This window comes from Citrus sinensis, chromosome 7, assembly GCF_022201045.2.
Source record: "Citrus sinensis cultivar Valencia sweet orange chromosome 7, DVS_A1.0, whole genome shotgun sequence".
NCBI lineage: Eukaryota > Viridiplantae > Streptophyta > Magnoliopsida > Sapindales > Rutaceae > Citrus > Citrus sinensis.
Window position 1 is genome coordinate 11,723,345 of NC_068562.1, and position 21,949 is coordinate 11,745,293.

The 21,949-nt window shown below is 29.8% G+C and overlaps 1 long non-coding RNA gene across 1 annotated transcript; it reads left to right on the top strand.

The window, feature by feature from the left end:
• The first annotated feature begins 7,232 nt into the window (after positions 1-7,232).
• Positions 7,233-19,087, top strand: LOC127903644 (uncharacterized). The gene is made up of 2 exons (XR_008056359.1): positions 7,233-7,375; positions 19,024-19,087. It is a non-coding gene; the product is annotated as an uncharacterized LOC127903644 (long non-coding RNA).
• The last annotated feature ends 2,862 nt before the right edge of the window (positions 19,088-21,949 follow it).

The following is a 21,949-nucleotide window of genomic DNA, read 5'->3' on the forward strand; positions in this document are numbered from 1 at the left end:
TCCGGCAAGTCACCACCTGGGTTTGGTTCTTCAAGTTTCTCTCTTCATTTTGCAGTCAACCTTAGGCACCAAATTGGCAATTCCCGCTGCCAATCAGCTGTTGGAGACTCACGGGCTCATGAGCTTTGATCCGACGCCACAGCTGCGTGTGAAAGCACACCGCCATCATCATCGGAATAAACGTGGCCTGAAGAGCTAACGTCCGAGCTTAACTACCAGCCATCTTTGACCGACGACGGGTAAATTCGTAATTTTGAAGTTTGAAGCACTAAAAATCACCGATGGCTTCACTAGCCACGGGTGGTGATGATCCTCCAGATGTCGCCGGCGTTCAATATCTATCGAGTATACTGTATATGTTATATATAAAAGTACGCATGTATTATTATTTTATTTAATGACTGTACTTATACGAAATGTTGTAGAAAGCTTAAAAAAAAAAAGAATGTCAAGTTTATTTTTAGTTCCACTAACTTAAGTTGTGCATAAAAGCGAAACGAAAAAAATGTATGTCAGTATCACCAATCTTCTTATGAACACGGTGGTATGGTGCTTGGAGCACCTTACAACTTGGTCTTAGGTTCGAGAAGATTGGTAGCTAAATTCAGTCCAACTCCAATATGATCCCATCATCATCATCCTCATTTCCAACATTCCAACTTAAGTGAGGTATTCGAAAATACCTTCTTTTTTATCACAAAGGTTCCTTTATTCATTTTCAAATAATATATGAGAAAACAGATCACAATTTCATCATTTCTTCTTGGCTAAAATCTCCCACCAAAGTCAAAATATATTATATTGCACATCATGTCATTTTCTTTTCGCTTCATTTATATGTGAAGAGAAGGTAATAATATTCTTTTAAATTAGTCTCTAAAATTTGAGATAAATTCTCAGTTAATTTTGTTATCGTAAATCTAAGTTTTTAAGGATAAAATGATAATTCTATTTGATATAATTTAAAATTGAAATAAATTTGAAGTGCAATACGTGTAAAATACTTGATTAAATTCTCATTTTGTGTATTATTAAACACGTTATGAAGAAAGATGGGTGCGAGTGACCTTTTTAAGTTGCGAAAAAATAAACTAATAATAAATTTTACAGAACAAGGATAAAATAAGAGACGAGTCGCCACTGGCTCTCTTCATGATCTTGTTGGTATGGTGCCTACATGTTCGTCATGTCACCAATCATGAGTTCGAGGAGAGCTGGTAATCAGCGAACAGGATGTATATATTCTTGCCATCAAAGGTATTACAAAATACCTCTCCTTTTTATCAAAAATGCAAAAAAAAAAAAAAAAAAAAAAATTTTGGTCTGTTTAAGGATCTAGAATGTACACTTAGATTTATCTTTTTGAGATGTATGTAATAATGAGATTTATGCCATGAAACAGTAACAATAGAGTCACACATGCAGTGATGATCTTGATGATCTAAGTTGAAAAGTAGTCCATGCATCAGTTCATAAAACGTTAAATGTAGTAACTTGTATATTAAGAGAAATTTTGAGGGGTGCAGATACCTTTTCCCAATTTAGAATTAAAAAGGTTTATTTTTATTTTTTTAAGGTTATGCTTTAATCATATCAGTTGAGATCGAAGAAATTTAAGATATTATGAGGAATTATATTATAGTAAAAAAATGCAATAATCTTAGAATTTGAATTATATTGGGAAATTATGAATTAAAAAAAAAAACAAGTGACATATCTAAACGCCAAAGCTCGCTGGTCATGCTGCTATGGTGCTTTGCTAGTTTACCATATCATCAGGGTCGGACTTCGAGAACTTTGAACCAAACGGCACCCTTTGGTTTGAATAGAGGTGCTCATTCTAAAAATACGTCTCACTCTTTATTAATTATAGAGTTCATTTTTTTTTTAATTCAAAACTTTTGGTTCATAAACAAAGTCATCATCAACTTGTTGTTGGTGAGAAATTCTCTATCATCAATTCATTACCAGAATAAGCATTGCAGGAAATTAATCATTTTCTAAACCACCACGTCACTTTTTAGTTCATAAACAAAGTCATCGTCAACTTGCTGTTAATGAGAAATTCTCCATCATCAATTCATTGCCAGAATAAAGCGTTACAGGAAACTAAGCACCATAATGCTGTTGATCATCCCTTCAATTCATCCTTTATTCGTTTACCGAAAATCAAGTAAACAACAAACACTGAGCGACAATGCATTTACCCAGAAAAGGGGTGGTGTTTAAAATTTTGAACATGTAAAAGCAAAATTTTCAAAATGCAGCATGTGATGAGTTCATACCATTTTCCTATATATACACTCTGCTAGGATTGGCTCTCGGTATCAGTTTCGTTCTTCTTCAGGCAACACACGGCAAGTTGATATTTCTCTTTTTCCAACTCAAAAATTCAATCTCTCTCACTTTCTCCAATATTTCACTATCTACTCCCTCCTCCACTCAGTCCATTTTTCGTCTCATCAAAATCATAACTCAAAACGGCGACCCACCGAACCGCACGCACCGGAGCTCCGGTAACTGGACGCTTTACTTTCATCAGGAGACTCCTCGCGTCCTTCATTACATTTGCCGTCTTCCTCTTCTTCACTTCCTCTCTACTCTTCACTTTTCACTCTCCCTATCGCGATCTTTACAGCTCGGGTTTGAATTCGGGGACGTATGGACTCGTATCTATTCGGAGATCCGTATTGGCGCTGAAATCAGATTCTTTGAAGCCGCGGCTGGACCAGATCAGAAAGCAAGCCGATGATCACCGAGCTCTGGCGGTGGCTTACGCGTCCTACGCGCGTAAGCTCAAGGTTGAGAACTCGAAGATGGTTAGAATCTTCGCTGATCTCTCAAGAAATTACACGGATCCAATATTTCACCAACTTTCTTGGTGAAAATTTAATATTTTCACCAATATTTCAAGATATATATATCTAGCTAGGAGGGAAAAAAAAGAAAGAAAGAAAGAAAGAAAATGTAGTTTTAAAGCCTCTCAGTTTATTATTGATTCGATTCTTGTTCCTCAATTCCGTTTCCTTAGGTCAGTGGCTTGACTAGGGAATTCTCAGAGGTCATAACATTTCTCATCCCCTGAACCGACCTCATATCTCCTCTGTTAATTTAACTAAGCTGTATATATCAGTCGCACTTTTCAGTGAACTCCACTGGCGGTGGATCTTGGAAAGCCCTGCTTTTTGCTTAGTAAGTCATCTTAATTTCTTGCTATAGTTAATTTACAGAAAATTGAACAAGATTAACATATTCATTTATTTGCAAGGAGTGGTTAAATTGCTTTGGAATTGCATATTATGTGCAAAGGTTATGTAATCAAACAATATGGATCATTTTTTGTTACATGGCTCTTCATCATCGTAGCTTAATTTAGGAGTCTTTGCTTTAGCAGCTTCTGCTAATGTTGATGATGCCCTGTAATATTAGAAATTTCCAGTTGGTTTGCATTATGTGAAAGAATAGTAATTACTGTCACAAATATGAGAGTATATAGTGGCATTTGCACATGCCAAGGACATTAATAAATGTAACAATAACCCAAATCCTTTATTTATTTTTATAGGCTCACCTGGCTCAGCCTGAGCGCGATGGAAATTTGCAAGTCAGTTTAACTGATTGCCTCGCAACAGAATAGAAAGACAATTAGAGTCCTTGATGGGCTAGGCACAAGATTGCGCTATGAGTAGCTGCCGGTTTCATCTGTGGCATAGCCCACGTATTACCCACCGTGATCTCAAGCAAGCAAATGTGATCCTATTGATGATATTGATGCTAGGATCACAGATTTTGGGCTGGTAGAGGCAATGCCCTGATGCTCATACGCATATCAAAACCATGAATGTTGCCGGAACTGTGGAATACATAGACCTGGAGTAGTGGAGCGTTACCAAAGGGGGGATGCTTACAAGTGTGATTTATGCAGCGTAATGAGGACATGATGATGAGTTTGGTCAAGTGGATGAGAAATGATATGACTTCTGAGAATTCTAGTCAAGCCATTGACCTCAGGAAACGGGTTGGTGGAACAAGAACCTAATCAGAGGCTTTAAGATGCATTTTGTTTCTTTTTTTTTTTTTTTTTCTTTCTATGAATAATATGTATAGTGTAAAATTTACTAAAGATATATGCCTATTGCCAGAAATTTGAAAGAACGAGCTTGTATTATTGATGTTCCACTGCTCAATTTTTATATATACAATGGCCTTGTACTACATTTACAGCTGGTGAATACTGCATCTATTGAATTCGTACGTCATCCCTTGCTGTTAATCCTAGGGCTGAGATTTAAGGGTAAATGATGATAGAAAGGTAATAAGGTTGACTCCAGTCTTGACCATTGATGTTCTTAAAATCTTAAGACATTTCATCCTTCTACAAGTATCAGGGACTATCTTGTTGAATGCTCGCTGGTGACTGTTTAGTTCCTGAATTCAATTACTCGCCAAGAGACTCTCCGTTGAGGCATTTCATCAAACGGTTTTATACTTCCATCAAACACTTGTTGCTTTAGCTATAAAAAAAGGAAAAAAAAAAATGGTTTGTTCACTGTTGTTTTGACCAAACTTCTTACAACTCCGTGGTATGGCGCTTTCAAGAACCGTTTAACTTGGTCTTAGGTTCGAGAAGGTTGGTAGCTAAATTTAGTTCAACTCCATTATGATCCATCTTCATCATTTACAACTTAATTAATGATGCGTTCAAAAATTAATAATGTTATGTATGCTTAGTTAGGATATTTAGTTTATATTTTAGTCAATTCAACAAATGATATGTTACTATTTGATTGATTTAAATGATAGTTAAGTCATATCATATTTAATTCAAATGGTAAAATTTTATTAGTGGTACATCAATTAGAATACGAACTAATATAGCCTAATTGAATAAGTATAATATTACTATTTAAAAATGACTTGTTTTAAATACAACGTCTTATTTTAATTCTTTTTCAAATAATATGGGAAAAATTAGTGTCAGAAGCATTGGTTTCATTTCATCATTTATTCTTAATTCAAAATTTGGCAAAGTCAAAATATAAAAAAATCTTACGGAACAAAACCTAAATGTGATACAATTCACTACCGGCTCCCGGGATGACCTTGTTGGTTTGGTGCCAATGTGTTAAGCACGTCATCAATCACGGGTTCGAGGGGAGCTGGTACCAAGTCGGAAGCAACGTACAGGAATTGTGTGTGTGTGTGTATATATATGGACCTGTCTATGGTACAGATTCTGTGACAAACATCTCCCGTCATCCCACCATCCGATCTTCTATTGTTTAGTTTCTCACTCCACATCCAACGGCTGATGCTGCAGTCTGTAGCTTACAGATTCTGTAAGCTAGTCAAGTCCTATATATATATGTATGTTCTTACATGAAAAAAGGTATTACAAAATACCTTCTTTTTATCACAAATGCAAAAAAGTTATTATTTTTTTATTGATTTCTTGTTAATAAGATATTTGAAAACTATAAACGTCTTATTATATATAAACCTAGTTTCTTTTGTTTAAGGATATCAAACATTCAGTCATAATTTTTTTTTTTTTTTGGCCTTTTCCTTATCATATATGCAATGAGATGAACGTCACGAGAGAAGCAATAATGGAACCACACATTCGAAGTTGATGATGATTCAAATTGAAAAAGGAATTTATGTATCTATTGATAAAGTGTAATGATCTTATATTATGACAAACTTAGAAGAATTTTAGTGGGGCCCACGGAGTGGGATTTCCAATCTCTCTCTATTTTGTTGAAGTAAATATTGGAGTGAGAAAAATCCACAGTCCTCACTCTACTCTAGAAAGTAAACACTGCTTAATTCTAGGGGTGGGCGCGGTTCAGTTCGGATCGAAATTAAGTAGAACCAATTTAAATCGGTTATTTTATAAAAAGAACCAAATAAGAACCGAACTCAAACGGATCTTTTCGGATCAGTTCAGTTCGGTTCGGTTTTTTCGGTTATGGGCCTATTTTGAAATTTCAAATTTTTAACCCATTGGGCTTCATGAATGTAATAATTTTTTCCTGTGCAATTTATAGTTTTGCTTTTACTTATGAGATTTGCTTTCTTTGATCACGAATCTTGGTTCTGTTGAATTGTTTGTTTATGGTCATTATGATTTCATATATCTGGTTAAATTGCTTGATCTTATGGAGTCAAAATGAATTTTACTTATGTGTATATATATGTTTGTATAAGGTGGTTGTGACTCTATCATTATTTAAGAGTGGAGGTATCTTTTTCTTGCATTAAAATTGAAGATATTTTTATATAAGAAACATTCTTTAATAAAAAATTTGAGCTATTAGTGAGGAATTATATTATATTAAAAAAAGTATAATCATCTTAGTACATGAATTATATTGGAAAAGCTAATATTATAATTTAGAACAAAAAGCAACTAGTGATAACACCTAACACTAACTCTCGTTATGGTCACGGTGGCTTGGTGCTTACTTGTCCACAATACATATCATCAAGTCCTGCTTTCAAGAAGTCTTGGTACATGAAAGATACAGGAACCTTGAATCAAACGCATCCTTTGCTAGTTTGCTTTGAATAGAAGTATTCTAAAATACCTCTCTTTTATTATATGCTTAGATCTTATTTTCACAATTAATATACAAAATATTCTGAAGTTGTTTTTTTTTTTCTTTTAACTTCATTTATTTGAGAGTTCATTATTTATTTCAATCACAGATTAACTAATCACCCACAAAATTAATTAATATTCATTTACCTAATATATTAGTTATATTTTTGTCAGTGAGCGCTAACTTTTCTTCTATTTAATTCAAAGCTCACTTATTAATTTACCATATGCACTTATTCAATAACAAGACAAAGTGAAGTGATTTTCCAAGCACTAAAAGAGTAAAAGAATATTTTCATTTATGATATAAAGTATAAACTTGCTAGATTTAATTTCATTGCGACCACGTATTAATTCTTGGAAGCTTATTTGATATTTGTCAATTTATGTACACACACATTAATCAAAACTATTTATTAAAAAAAGATTTTTTCCAATCTTTTCTCATGTTGTTAATTAGATTTATAAGGGCTTGCTTTTTACTCACATCACTTGAGATTTAAAAAAATTGATATATATATATATATATTACTTAATCAAACCATGTATACTTTGCATGTGAATTAATGGAAAAACAAATATAATATTTTTTAAGAATAAATAGAAAAAATTGATATAACTTAACACCAGCTCTCGTTATGGTCTTGATGGCATGGTGCTTGCTTGTTCTCCATGTCGTCAAGGCCTGTCTTCGAGAAGCGTCGGTACCAGAGGCTACAATAGCAATCAAAACAAAATTACAGAATCTGTATCTTCTGCTTTGAAATAGAGGTATTCCAAAATACCTCTCTTTTATCCCATAATAATAATAATAAGGAAAATTAACAAATTTCCATATGCCATACCATCACATCCTTTTTTTTTTTTTTTTTGTAAAAGTCCATTTAGTCCATGTATTTTAATATCAGTATTCATTTACTCTTTATATTTTTAAAAATGTCTCGAAACATCTCTGCCATTAAAGTATTGATACCTCTACCGTTACTTTTTATTTCTTTTGACTTACTTTTATAATATTACCCTTTTACAATAATTTTTTATTTGAACATTAATAAAAAAATAATTAAATTACCAATTTAACCCAGAAAATTAAAAAATTATATTAATTTTTTGTAAGCACCATTTGCACACTTGGTAGTTTGCATACAATTTTTGACAATTAAAAATTAATATAATTTTTTTATTTTTAGGGTTAAATTGATAATTTAATTATTTTATTTTATTTATTAATGTCCAAACAAAAAAATTATTATGAAAGGGTAATATTGTAAAAGTAAGCAAAATGAAATAAAAAGTAACGGTCGGGATATTAAATTGGTAATTTAATTATTTTCTTTTTTATTAATGTCCAAATAAAAAATATATATGATAAAATGGTACTATTGTAAATGTAAGCGAAAAGAAATAAAAAGTAACGGTAAGAATATTAAAACTTTAATGGTAGGAATGTTTCGAGGTATTTTCAAAAATATAGAGACTAAATAGATACTAATCTTAAAATACAGGGACTAAATGAGCTTTTACCTTTTTTTTTTGTTCATTATTTCAAAATACCAAAGCATCTTTTCAAAACAAGCTCATCATCAACTTGTTGATAATCAGAAATTCTTTATCATCAATTCATTGCCAGATTAAGCATTACAGGAAACTAAGTGCCATCATGCTGTTGTCCAAGTCTTCAATTAATCCATCATTATTTTCCTAAAAACAAGTAAACAACAAAGACTAAGCGACAAATAAGTAAACATCCAACTAAAGCTCCTTTTTTTACAATTTTGCCTTTCCCATTCAATTGCAGGCATTCTTTTTGTATCATACGGAACTTCAATTTAAAAGTAATTTGACACGGTTTATAATCCATTTAGCATGGTTTTAATTTTTGAGAACAGCAACAGCTGGTGGCCAGTTCTAGGGATGGCAATTGTGATTGTAAACCCGCAAATTCGTCTAAACTCACTCGCCAAAATCTGCCTGCTATGGATAATTTTGCGGGTTGCAGGCGGGTTTGGTATTAATCCAATATCTGACGGATACCTGCATGGATATTCGCTAGACCCGTAATATTTTTTAAATATTTTAAATTTAATTTTAATTGAAAAAAAAATTAAATCTAAAAAATATATAAAGAAAATAATACAATTATGCAAAGTGCCAAATACCCAAATTGTTTTTGTATGGACTATTCTTTTTAACTTAATGCATGAATTATTTAGTTATTATAATTTTTTTTTGGATTTATATTTGAAAAGTATTATTCTTTGGAAAATATTAATTTTAATCATTATCATAGGTATCATGTTAAATAAGTGTGCTAATGATGGTGAATGAAATGTAGATCTTCTCTTTGAGCTTGTGTTGAATGATAATATGAAATGTAATGTTATTTTTAGATGTTAGTCTGTGGGTTTTTTTAGTGGATTTGTGTATTTTATATTTAAATTTGATAATTTGTGTTGGATTATTGTTTAAATTTTAATTTTTATTTAATTGGTTAAATTTAAAATTGAGTATGTTATGTGAAATTTGAGGTTATTATTGTAAATTTATATATTGAACATTTGTGATTTTAAATGTACAAACCCGCAAAAAATTTGTCAGATACCATTGCAGATTTAGTAATTGTCAAAACCTGCAGCAGGTGGATTTTCTTAAAAAAATTAAAATCCGCTGCGGTTTGCGGGTGGGTTTGGTAATTTAAATTTTGTGCGGGTTTGTGTTTGTGTTTGGTAATAATAAACCCGCTACAGCCGGTGCCCATTGCCATCCCTAACTAGTTCATATCTTTTTCTTATATAAACACTCTGCTCGGATGGTCTCTTAGTGTCAATTACATTTTTCTCTTTTTAACAAACTACTCCAATTCAAAATCTCTCCGTTCTTCCATTTCACCAAACTTTCTCGAGAAAAATTTTAATTTAATGAATCTTTTTTCTCTTTTCTATAGATTTACACACACAAAAAAAAAAATGTAATCTCAGTCTAATGAAGAGAATTATATAATTGCAGTGTGTTGAGAAAAGAGAAAAATTATGTACTCCTTCATTTACTAAAAAAACACATTAAAGATCTAAAGCATATATTTAAAAATACTACAAAATTAAATACATTGCATTAGATTGTATTTATTTTAGCATATCCTTAACTTTAATATAGATAATAATTTCTTATTGAAAATAATAATAATAATAATAATAATAATAATAATAATAATAATAATAATTATTATTATTATTATTATTATTATTATTATTATTATTATTATTATTATTATATGTTGCACATGCCTTAGTGATATTTTTGTTTCATTAAGTGATTCTTTAATTTTAAATTTATGCAAAAAGTCAAATGTTATTTAATTGTTTTTGACATTTTTATTTTAAATGGTTTGTATTTATTTACCTGAAAATCCTATTTTGCCTTCAATAAATTATAAAGTAAATTAATTGTAAATTCACGGAAAGGCATTTTGGCTTATTATTTAGATAATAAGAATGAAATGGGCTATTGTTTGAAAAAAAAAAAAAAGGATTATTGTATCAAAGCCCATGAATGAAAAAGGTTTTTTTTCATTTTTATAATGCATTACATTATTTGCCTTAATTTATTTTTCAAATTTATAATTCAAAGCTTGCAACAAAATCTAAAAAAACTTGTATTTTATCAGGAGACCTATCAGATTTTAGCCATTATTTAGGTCTTCATCAAATATGCATTTCTTTATTTTAGATTTTTTTGTGACATAAGTATTATCTTTCTTACTTTAGTAATTTTTAGCATCAACTATTATACGTTTCAAACGCTAGAATACCAATTTTTCTTTGTTAATGTATACCTTTACAATCGATGATGCTATGTCGAATCCAGCATTTACTTTTTCTCAAAAATTTTACTATTTATATAATTTAATTATGTAAAAAAAATGCAAAAATGTCTCCATAATTGTTACTTCCCCAATATTATTATTCATGACCGTAATTTTGCACGTACTGAAAATAAATAAGCCACAACAACAATAGTATACAGTATCTCTATCACACATCTTTCGAGTGTTCTGTACATGTTATATATGAAAGTATGCATGTATTATTTTTTTTAATGACTGTGCATAGATGAAATGTTGTTGAAAAGTGTTCTTTTTTTTTTTCAATTTTTTGTGTCACATGGTAATGTCAAGCTGATTTTTGGTTCCAGTAACATGAGTTGTGCAGGCAAAAGAAAAGAAAAAAAGATGTATGCCAGCATCACCAATCTTCTTATGAACTTGGTGGTATGGTGCTTGGAGCACCTTACAACTTGGTCTTAGGTTCGAGAAGATTGGTAGCCAAATTCAGTCCCACTCCATTATGATCCCCCCATCATCATCATATCCAACGTTCCAATTTAAATGAGGTATTCGAAAATACCTTCTTTTTGTCACAAAAGTTCCTTTATTCTTTTTCAAGTAATATATGAGAAAACAGGATCACAAGTATATGATTTCATCATTTCTTCTTAGCTAAAATCTCCCAATTCAAAATATATTAGATGAATTGATTATGTTGCACATCATGTCATTTTCTTTTCGCTTCATTTGTACATGAGGAGGAAGTAATACTCTTTTAGTTAGTCTTAAAATTTGAGGTAATTACTCAATTAATTTATATGTCGTTAATTTCCTAATTGTTGATCTAGGTTTTTAAGGTAAAATAATAATTCTATTTGAAATAATTATAAATTGAAATAAAGTTGATGTGCAACATGTGAAAAGTAGCGATAGATACTTAAATTAAATGCTCATTGTGTGTCATTATTAAAATTAACAAGAAAATTCACAAACCACAAAAAATTGTACGACTAAGAATTATGTTTACACCGTGATGAAGAAAATGGGTGTGAATGACCTTTTAACATAATGGAAAAATAAACTAATAAATTTTACAGAACAAAGAATAAAATAAAACACAATTAATTACCGGCTCTCATCATGATCTTGTTGGTATGGTGCCTACATGTTCATCATGTCACCAACCATGAGTTTGAGGAGAGCTAGTATCATCAAACTAGAAGCAATGAACAGGATGTATATATCATTGCCATTAAATACACCCTTTTTTTTTTATCACAAATGCAAAAAAGTTATTAAAATGTGTGCACAGACCTTCTTTTATTAATCCTTTTTATTTGTTTAAGGACATCGAACCACATCGAACGTAGAATAGCAGTTATTTTTTTTTTTTTTTTGAGATATGTAATAGTGAGATTTATATTACGAACGCAGTAATAATAAAGCCACGCATATAATGGTGATCTTAATGATCTAAGTTGAAAAGAAGTCTATGCATCCATTTATGAAATATTAAATGTAACGACTTGTATATTAAAAGTAACTTTGAAGGGATATAAATATCTTTTCCCAATTTAGAATTAAAAAGGTTTTTTATTTTTTATTTTTGCAAGGTTATGCTTTATTCACATCAGTTGAGATTGAAGAAATTTCCAGTTGGCTTGCATTATGTGAAAGAGTATTAATTACTGTCACAAATATGAGAGTATATAGTCGCATTTGCACATGCCAAGGACATTAATAAATGAAACAATAACACAAATCTTTTTTTTTTCTAAGGCTCACCTTGATCAGCCTGAATGCAATGGAAATTTTGCTAAGTCATTTTAAGTGATTGCCTCGGAACAAAATAAAAGCTGATTCATTTGCGGCATAGCCCACCTATTATCCCGCGAGATATCAAGCAGGCAAACGGGATTCTGATGATGATATTGATTCCAGGATTACAGATTTTGGGCTTGTAGAGGCAATGCCTGCTGCTCATACACATATCAATGCTTTGAATGTTGCCGGGACTGCGGAATACATAGACCAGGAGTGTCATCTGAGGGGATATTTACAAGTGTGATTTATACAGCTTAATGAGGAAATGCATGAGTTTGGTCAAATGAATGAGAAATGATATGACTTCTGAGGATTGTATTCAAACCATTGATCCTGAAGCTCCTAGGAAAGCGGTTAGTGGAACAAGAACGTAAACGGAGGCTTCAAATGCATTTTGTTTCTTCTTTTTTTTTTCTCTGTGCACTGTCTATACAGTGATAAATTTACTGAATATATATGCCTATTGCCCAAAACTACAAGATCAAAGAGAGTAATGCACATAAATTTGTATTTCATCCTTTGCTGTTAATGCAAGGGCTGAGATTTCAGGGTGAATAATACTGATACAAAAGTAATGGGGTTGATTATATACTTCAGTTTTATTAACTGTTCAATCCAGACCTTAATTTTTTAATTCCAATCTTGACCATTAATCTTCTTAAATCATAACACATTTCATCCTTCTAGAAGCATCATGAACTATCTTGTTGAATGCTCGCTGGTGACTGTTTAGCTCCTAAATTTAATACTCGCCAAGAGACACTTCATTTAGGCATTTCATCAGACGGTTTTATACTTCCATCAAACGATTGTTGCTTTAACTATTTTTTAAAAAAAAGGTTTGTTGACTGTTGATATCACCAAACCTCTTAGAACTCAGTGTTATGCTGCTTCAAGAACCATCTAACTTGGAATTATGTTCGAGAAGGTTGGTAGCTAAATTTAGTTCAGCTCCGTTATGATCCATCTTCATCATATACAACTTCAATTAATGAGCCATTCGAAAATCAATAATCTTATGTATACTTAATTGGGATATTTAATTTATATTTTAGTAGTGTGACAAATGATACGTTATTATTTGATTGGTTCAAATGATAATTAATTATTAAGTCTTATAATATTTTATTCAAATGGTGAAATTTTTTTAGTGATACATCATACATTAGTTGAGATATAAATTAAAATATTCTAAGTAAGTACAACATCACTCTTTAAAAATTAACTTGTTTTAAATGCAATTTGTTTAAAATTCTTTTTCAAATAATATATGAAAAAAGCATTGGTTTCATTTCATCATTTATTTTTAATTCAGAAGTTAGAAGTCAAAATATAACAGATATTACAGAACAAAATATAAAATATGAGACAATTTGCCACCGGCTCTCATCGCGATCTTGTGGGTTTGGTGGCTTTAGGTTCTGCATGTCACTAATCGCGAGTTCGAGGAGAGCTGGTACCAAACTGGAAGCAACGTACGGGAACCATATATATACAAATATATATTCTTCCACAAAAAGAGGTATTACAAAGTACCTTCTTTTTGCAACAAATGCAAAAAGTTTATTTTCTATTGATTTCTTATTAATAAGAGATTTGAAAAGTACAAACACCTTATTATATATAAGCCTACTTTCTTTTGTTTGAGGTTATCAAACCTTTAGTCATAATCTTTTTTTACTTTTTTTTTTGTCATCTATACAACGATAAGATTTACATAATGAAATAAGTAACAATAAAACCACACATACGGAGTTGATCTTAGTGATCCAAGATGAAATGGAATTTGTGTATCTATTCATAAAATGTTAAGTGTAATGACATTTTTATTATGGCAAATTTTGAGAATATAAACGTCCTTTTTCCTGCGTTAGAGACTTTTGGTGGGTATTTATAAAAATATACTTTAATCACATCACTAGAGATTGAAGAAATTTGAGATCTTACGAAGGAATTATATCTTTTCTAAAAGAAAAAAAAAATACAATAATCTTAGTAACAGTTTGATAATACTATAACTTTTGTAATAATTATTGTTAATTGTGTTGTAGAAATAATAAGTTGAGAAGAAATCAATTAAATGTTTAGTAATATTTATTTTAAAAGTACCTTGGGTTTTGAGAGTAATCGTATATATTTAGTAAATTTTTCTATTAAATTACTGTAAGAATATAAATTGCTGTCAAATAAAATTTATTTATATATTTATAAACATGTATGTAAAATATTTTTGTTGTATATATAATAATTGATAACTAAAATAAATATATCTATATGATTAATTTGATTTTTATTTTGTTATCCCAGTGTAATTGTCAATAATAATAACCCCTTTAATTTTAACGATTTATCCTAATCAGTAAGGATAATTTTTGGATTTTTAGAATACTGTGATGATATTTATAAAATTATATTAAGTATAAAAATGGTTTAAAATCAGATTTTGAAAATAAACTCATTTCCTACTTTTTCAAAATATGCTATAGAATATGGTAGTTTGCCAATTTTTTTTTTAAATTTATCAAATATCAAAATTAACTTTTAGCTTTTCAAAAAGACTTTTAAGCCTTCCAAATGTAATTCCAAATGGACCCTCACTATTTGAATATGATCGGAAAAAATAATATTATATTAAAAAATCAAAAGTAATAATTTATAGCATTAAGGTGTCGTTTATTCTTTTGTCTACAATTTGAATGGGTCTAAATTTTTCTAAGGTCTAAATATAAATGTCCAAATGACATTTTTTTTAAATGTCTCAATATATGTGGTGTCTTGTGTGTTTTTGTGAATAAAAAAATCTTAAATACGATTTTTGATATTTATATTCTTATAAATCAAAAGAGAGAGAGAGAGAGATTAGGTTTTATAACTTAATAAGTTAGTATACTTAATACATATTTATTTTCTATTTTGATAAAAAATCACAAAAAATTATTTTTTCTTCAGTTAAAAAAAAGAAAATTTAAAAAAAGTATGAAATTAATAAAATTTTCAGACTTGACGTTTTATAGATAGAAGCCATTTTAATTTAAGACATAACTTAATTGAAGAGAGGTATACAAACCTATGTTTTCTTTAAGACATAAACTTAATTAAATTCATTTGAGACCACTTATGGCTACCATATAAACTTATTTGATAACTAGGCAAATGAAGTTACTTTCCAAGCATTAAAAATAATATTTTTCTTTTTGATAAATAAACTTGCCAAAATTTAATTTCATTGGGATAACTTATTTGATGTTTTCCAATTATATGCGAGTATATAGTAAACAAAACTATTTATTGAGAAAAGCTTTGTTCAATCTTTGTCTTATTTTGTTAGATTTATAAGGAATTGCTTTAGTCACAGCGCTTGAGATTGAAAATCAAAATTGAGATATTACGTAATAATGTAGTAAACTAGGAAAAATAATCAAACATATATGTTGAATTTGAATTATTGGAAGCACAGATGTTGGAGTGTGTGTGTGTGTATAAATGTGAAGTAAGTGACTTAAATGACTGCCAACTCTCGTGTCTTAGTGGCATTGGGACTTCCTAATAATTATTTCACCTTGTCATCGAGTCCTGCTTTCGATAAGCGTTGGTACCAGAAGCTAGCAAAGTATCTGTCTCTGCTTTAAAATAGAGGTATTCTAAAATACCTCTTTTTCATTATATATATATTTACTTAAATCTTATTTAAAAAAGTAAAAAATTATCTTTGATTTTCGTTGAAAATTTATTAATTCGATTGAATATAAAATTTTCATACCCTTTTGTCCATCTCTTGCTTCCATTTTACAAGTCAAATTAGGGGACTCTCTTGAGATAATGATATATACAGTTCATTAATTAGTTTTTAAAATATAACTTGTTAATATTTGATTTTAAATTATAACTCAACGCAGTTTAATTCAATTTAAATTTAACAGAATTTTGGTATATTCTACTCATTTGGTTGGCCTCTCTTGTTGTTGGAGAAAAAGGTCACGGGCTCAATTCTAAAGTTATATATATCATACATTTATATGAATTATGACCGTCATGTTGTAGTTTGGCAAGTCATGAGTGTGCTTTATGCGTCTAGTTGTCTGAGTTCTAATTAATAAGAATATGAATAATAATTTGGTGTACTTAGGGATACATTATATCATTTCTTTTGGAACTATTTTAACAACAATGATGGCATGTCATGGTGCATAGTTTGGAGTGCTTCAGCAAGTATGAAGGTTTCGGAAGAAACAAAGGAAACAGAGTCTTCTATCATCAAAACTAATATTACGAGTTATACAAGTTTTTACCTTAAAGTAATACTGTGTATAGTTCAATCATCAGAAGCTGTTATGATTAGAAGCTCATGGTGAATGCAAATTGCAGTAACATTGTGAGAGACCGGCCTTCTAAGATTCGAACATAGGTTTTGGTTTCATAATCCCACCCCTATTAACTTATAATTTTTGCAAAAAAAATATAAAACACAGTGAAAAAAAAAATCAATGTTTCACAGCCCATACCCCGGGGTTGATCTGGAATTGAGCCTTATATGAGCCTTAAAATGCCGTACACAATAATGCATATCAGTAAAAGCAGAGAGGAATCGATTGAAAGCTACATGTCAAAGATACAGAGAAGAAACAATATCTACATTCATTACATACAGATTAAAACACCAAAAATCAAAGAAAAGAAAAAGTATTCCAACAATAATTATGTCTCTAATATTTATGAGCTTAGTTACAATTTCTTTTGGGTCGATCCTCTAGTAATTCACTTTGTGCATTCAGGGTATGTTTACTTCTTAAATTAGGGAATGAGAATGAGGAATTATTACCTTTGTGTGTATTTATTTATAAAAAAATGAATCAATGAATGAGAATTAAAATGGTGATAACCACTAAATTTAAAAATAAGAAATGAAAAACTCATTTCCATAAGTATACAAGATAGTAGTAGAACAACAACAACTACTACTAAGGAATTTTATAAACTTATAACAATCTATTCCGATTCTGATAAACACATCAATGGAAGTACATTTCATTATGATTTTTATTCATACAACTTAAGTAAACAACTTATTTTGATTTATATTTCTTATTTCAATTCAAATATATTCCAATTACCACGAAGTAAACACAGCAGTAGCGAAAGTCAAGACTAAAGTGTCGCGGGCATAGATTTTAATAGTGATAAGTAATATTTATCTTTAACATTAGTTGAGTGAGTGCAATTAGTATTTAGAATGGGTGTAAAGAAAGTACAACGAAAAATGTAATGTGCAATTAATTTCTGTTTATCGCGATCTTGCTCTTAGTTTTGAAATCTAATCCCAAAAATTACGATACACCTATGAGTACACAAACATAGCCCAGAAACGACGTTGCTTCTTCTTCTCCCTCATCTGTTGTTGCTGCACGTTGCTTCTTCTTCTTCACTCAATTTTTTTCAACATCATGAATCTGCGGTACTTTTTATACTTTTTTCACCAGATTTTTATCTCATTAAAAGAGAATTTTGGGCGTACGATTATTAGGGTTACATTTGTTTGATCAAAGTTGAAATTTCCATTAATATTTGAAATTAATTGGTGAATTAAATTTATGATCCGTGTGTGAATTATTGAAATTAACTCTTCCAAAACTTTTTTTTTCTAAATTTTATTGCGGGCTGATTTAGAGTTGATTAATCTTAGGGGTCTTTTGTAATATTTTTAAAGTTTAGGTCGCTCTATAATTAGATGTGAGCTCTAAGATTAATATTTAATTAAATGTGAGCTCTAAGATTAATATTTTCTATAGACTAATGCTTTCTAAACACTAATAAAGACATAGATGAGATGAGAGAATAGAGATCGATTCCTTTAGTTTAAGTTAGGACATTAGGCTTAGGCACGCTACATGCACGTTTACATTTATTCACTAATATATTTTTAGGCTTATATATTTTTAATTAAAATTTAAAAAATATTTTTAAAAAAATGCAAGTCTGAATACCCATGCTGTTATGCACTAAATATTTGGCATATACCAAACACACCGGCAACTTCGTATGGGTTTTAGTTTAAGATACCATACCCGCCCGCAACACACAAAATTACCCATAAAGAGTAGGCTTTGGCGGGCGGATTTGGTTGGGTTTGTATGTTTGTAGGTACCATTGCCATCCCTAGTTCTAGAAGAGATGACAAGTTGCCTATTTTTGCCTTCAGCTACAACCTTCTGTGAACTGAGCATTCGAGTGGAAATGTACCAAATACTATCTTAGACGATGGCCTCGGGAGGTCTATTGCCAAAACATAGAAAACTAAAAACTTAGATCCTAATATATAAACCGGCAAAGTGAATTTGATATTTGTCAATTTATGTACACACACATTAATCAAAACTATTTATTGAAAAAAAAAAGATTTTTTCCAATCTTTTCTCATGTTAATTAGATTTATAAGGGCTTGCTTTTTATTCACATCACTTGAGATTAAAAAAAAATTGAGATATATATATATATATATATATATATATATATATATATATATATATATATATTACTTAATCAAACCATATATACTTTGCATGTGAATTAATGGAAAAACAAATATAATATTTTTTAAGAATAAATAGAAAAAATTGATATAACTTAACACCACCTCTCGTTATGGTCTTGATGGCATGGTGCTTGCTTGTTCGCCATGTCGTCAAGGCCTGTCTTCGAGAAGCGTCGGTACCAGAAGCTACAATAGAAACCAAAACAAAATGCAAGTACCTGTATGTTCTGCTTTGAAATAGAGGTATTCTAAAATACCTCTCTTCTATCCGAAAAAAATAATAATAATAAGGAAAAATAACAAATTTCCATATGTCATACCATGACATCCTTTCTTTCTTTTTTTGGTGTTCATTATTTCAAAATACCAAAGCATCTTTTCCAAAACAAGCACCTCATCAACTTGTTGATAATCAGAAATTCTTTATCATCAATTCATTGCCAGATTAAGCATTACAGGAAACTAAGCGCCATCATGCTGTTGTCCATGTCTTCAATTAATCCATCATTATTTTCCTAAAAACAAGTAAACAACAAAGACTAAGCGACAAATAAGTAAACATCCAACTAAAGCTGTTTTTTTTTACAATTTTGCCTTTCCCATTCAATTGCAGGCGCTCTTTTTGTATCATACGGAACTTCAATTTAAAAGTAATTTGACACGGTTTATAATCCATTTAGCATGGTTTTAATTTTTGAGAACAGCAACAGCTGGTGGCCAGTTCTAGGGATGGCAATTGTGCCCACAAACCCGAAAATTTGTCCAAACCCACCCGCCAAAATCTGCCCGCTACGGATAATCTTGTGGGTTGCGGGCGAGTTTGGTATTACAAATTGAAACCCGCACTTAGATGCGGGTGGGTTTGGTATTAATCCAATATCTGACGGATACCCGCATGGATATCCGCTAGACCCGTAATTTTTTAAATATTTTTAATTTAATTTTAATTGAAAAAAATATTTAAATCTAAAAAATATATAAACAACATAATACAATTATGAAAAGTACCAAATAACCAAAGTGTTTTTGTATTGACTATTTTTCTTTAACTTAATGCATGAATTATTTCATCATTATAAACTTTTTTTGGATTAATATTTGAAAATTATTATTCTTTGGAAAATATTAATTTTAAACATTATCGTAGGCATCATGTTAGATAGGTGTGCTAATGATGGTGAATGAAATGGAAATATTCTCTTTGAGCTTGTGTTGAATGATAATATGAAATGTAATTGTTATTTTTAGATGTTAGTTTGTGGGTTTTTTTAGTGTATTTGTGTATTTTATACTTAAATTTGATCATTTGTGTTGGATTGATGTTTAAATTTAAATTTTTTATTTAATTGGTTAAATTTAAAATTGAGTATGTTATGTGAAATTTGAGGTTATTATTGTAAATTTATATATTGAATGTACAAACCCGCAAAAAATTTGTCAGATATCATTGCAGGTTTGGTAATTGTCAAAACCCTCAGTGGGTGGATTTTCTTAAAAAAATTAAAACCCGCTGCGAGCGGCGCCCATTACCATCCCTAACCAGTTCATATCTTTTTCCTATATAAACACTCTGCTTGAATTGTCTCTTAGTGTCAATTACATTTATCTCTTTTTTACAAACTACTCCAATTCAAAATCTCTATGTTCTTCCATTTCACCAAACTTTCTCGAGAAAAATTTTAATTTAATGAATCTTTTTTCTCTTTTCTATAGATTTACACAAAAAGAAAAATGTAATTTCAGTCTAATGAAGAGAATTATATAATTGCAGTGTGTTGAGAAAAGAGAAAAATTATGTACTCCTTCATTTATTTAAAAAAAAACACATTAAAGATCTAAAGCATATATTTAAAAATACTACAAAATTAAATACATTGCATTAGATTGTATTTATTTTAGCATATCCTTAACTTTAATATAGATAATAATTTCTAATTGAAAAAAAATGATGATGATGATGATAATAATAATAATAATAATAATAATAATAATAATTATTATTATTATTACTATTATTATTATTATTATTATAATTATATGTTGCATATTCTTTAGTGATATTTTTGTTTCATTAAGTGATTCTTAAATTTTAAATTTATGCAGAAAGTCAAATGTTATTTAATTGTTTTTGACATTTTTATTTTAAATGATTTGCATTTATTTAACTGAAAATCCTATTTTGCCTTCAATAAATTATAAAGTAAATTAATTGTAAATTCACGGAAAGGCATTTTGGCTTATTATTTAGATAATAAGAATGAAATAGGCTATTGTTTGAAAAAAAAAAAAGAAGGAATTATTGTATCAAAGCCCATGGATGAAAAATGTTTTTTCCATTTTTATAATGCATTACATTATTTGCCTTTATTTTTCAAATAAAGCCCAGGGATGAAAAAGGTTTTCATCCCTTTTTTCAATAATGCATTACATTATTTGCCTTAATTTATTTTTCAAATTTATAATTCAAAGCTTGCAACAAAATCTAAAAAAACTTGTATTTTATCAGGAGACCTGTCAGATTTTAGCCATTATTTAGGTCTTCATCAAATATGCATTTCTTTATTTTAGATTTTTTTGTGACGTAAGTATTATCTTTCTTACTTTAGCAATTTTTAGCATCAACTATTATACGTTTCAAACGCTAGAATACCAATTTTTCTTTGTTAATGTATACCTTTACAATCGATGATGCTATGTCGAATCCATCATTTACTTTTTCTCAAAAATTTAACTATTTATATAATTTAATTATGTAAAAAAAATGCAAAAATGTCTCCATAATTGTTACTTCCCCAATATTATTATTCATGACCGTAATTTTGCACGTACTGAAAATAAATAAGCCACAACAACAATAGTATACAGTATCTCTATCACACATCTTTCGAGTGTTCTGTATATGTTATATATGAAGTATGCATGTATTATTTTTTTTAATGACTGTGCATAGATGAAATGTTGTTGAAAAGTGTTCTTTTTTTTTTTCAATTTTTTGTGTCACATGGTAATGTCAAGCTGATTTTTGGTTCCACTAACATGAGTTGTGCAGGCAAAAGAAAAGAAAAAAAGATGTATGCCAGCATCACCAATCTTCTTATGAACGTGGTGGTATGGTGCTTGGAGCACCTTACAACTTAGTCTTAGGTTCGAGAAGATTGGTAGCCAAATT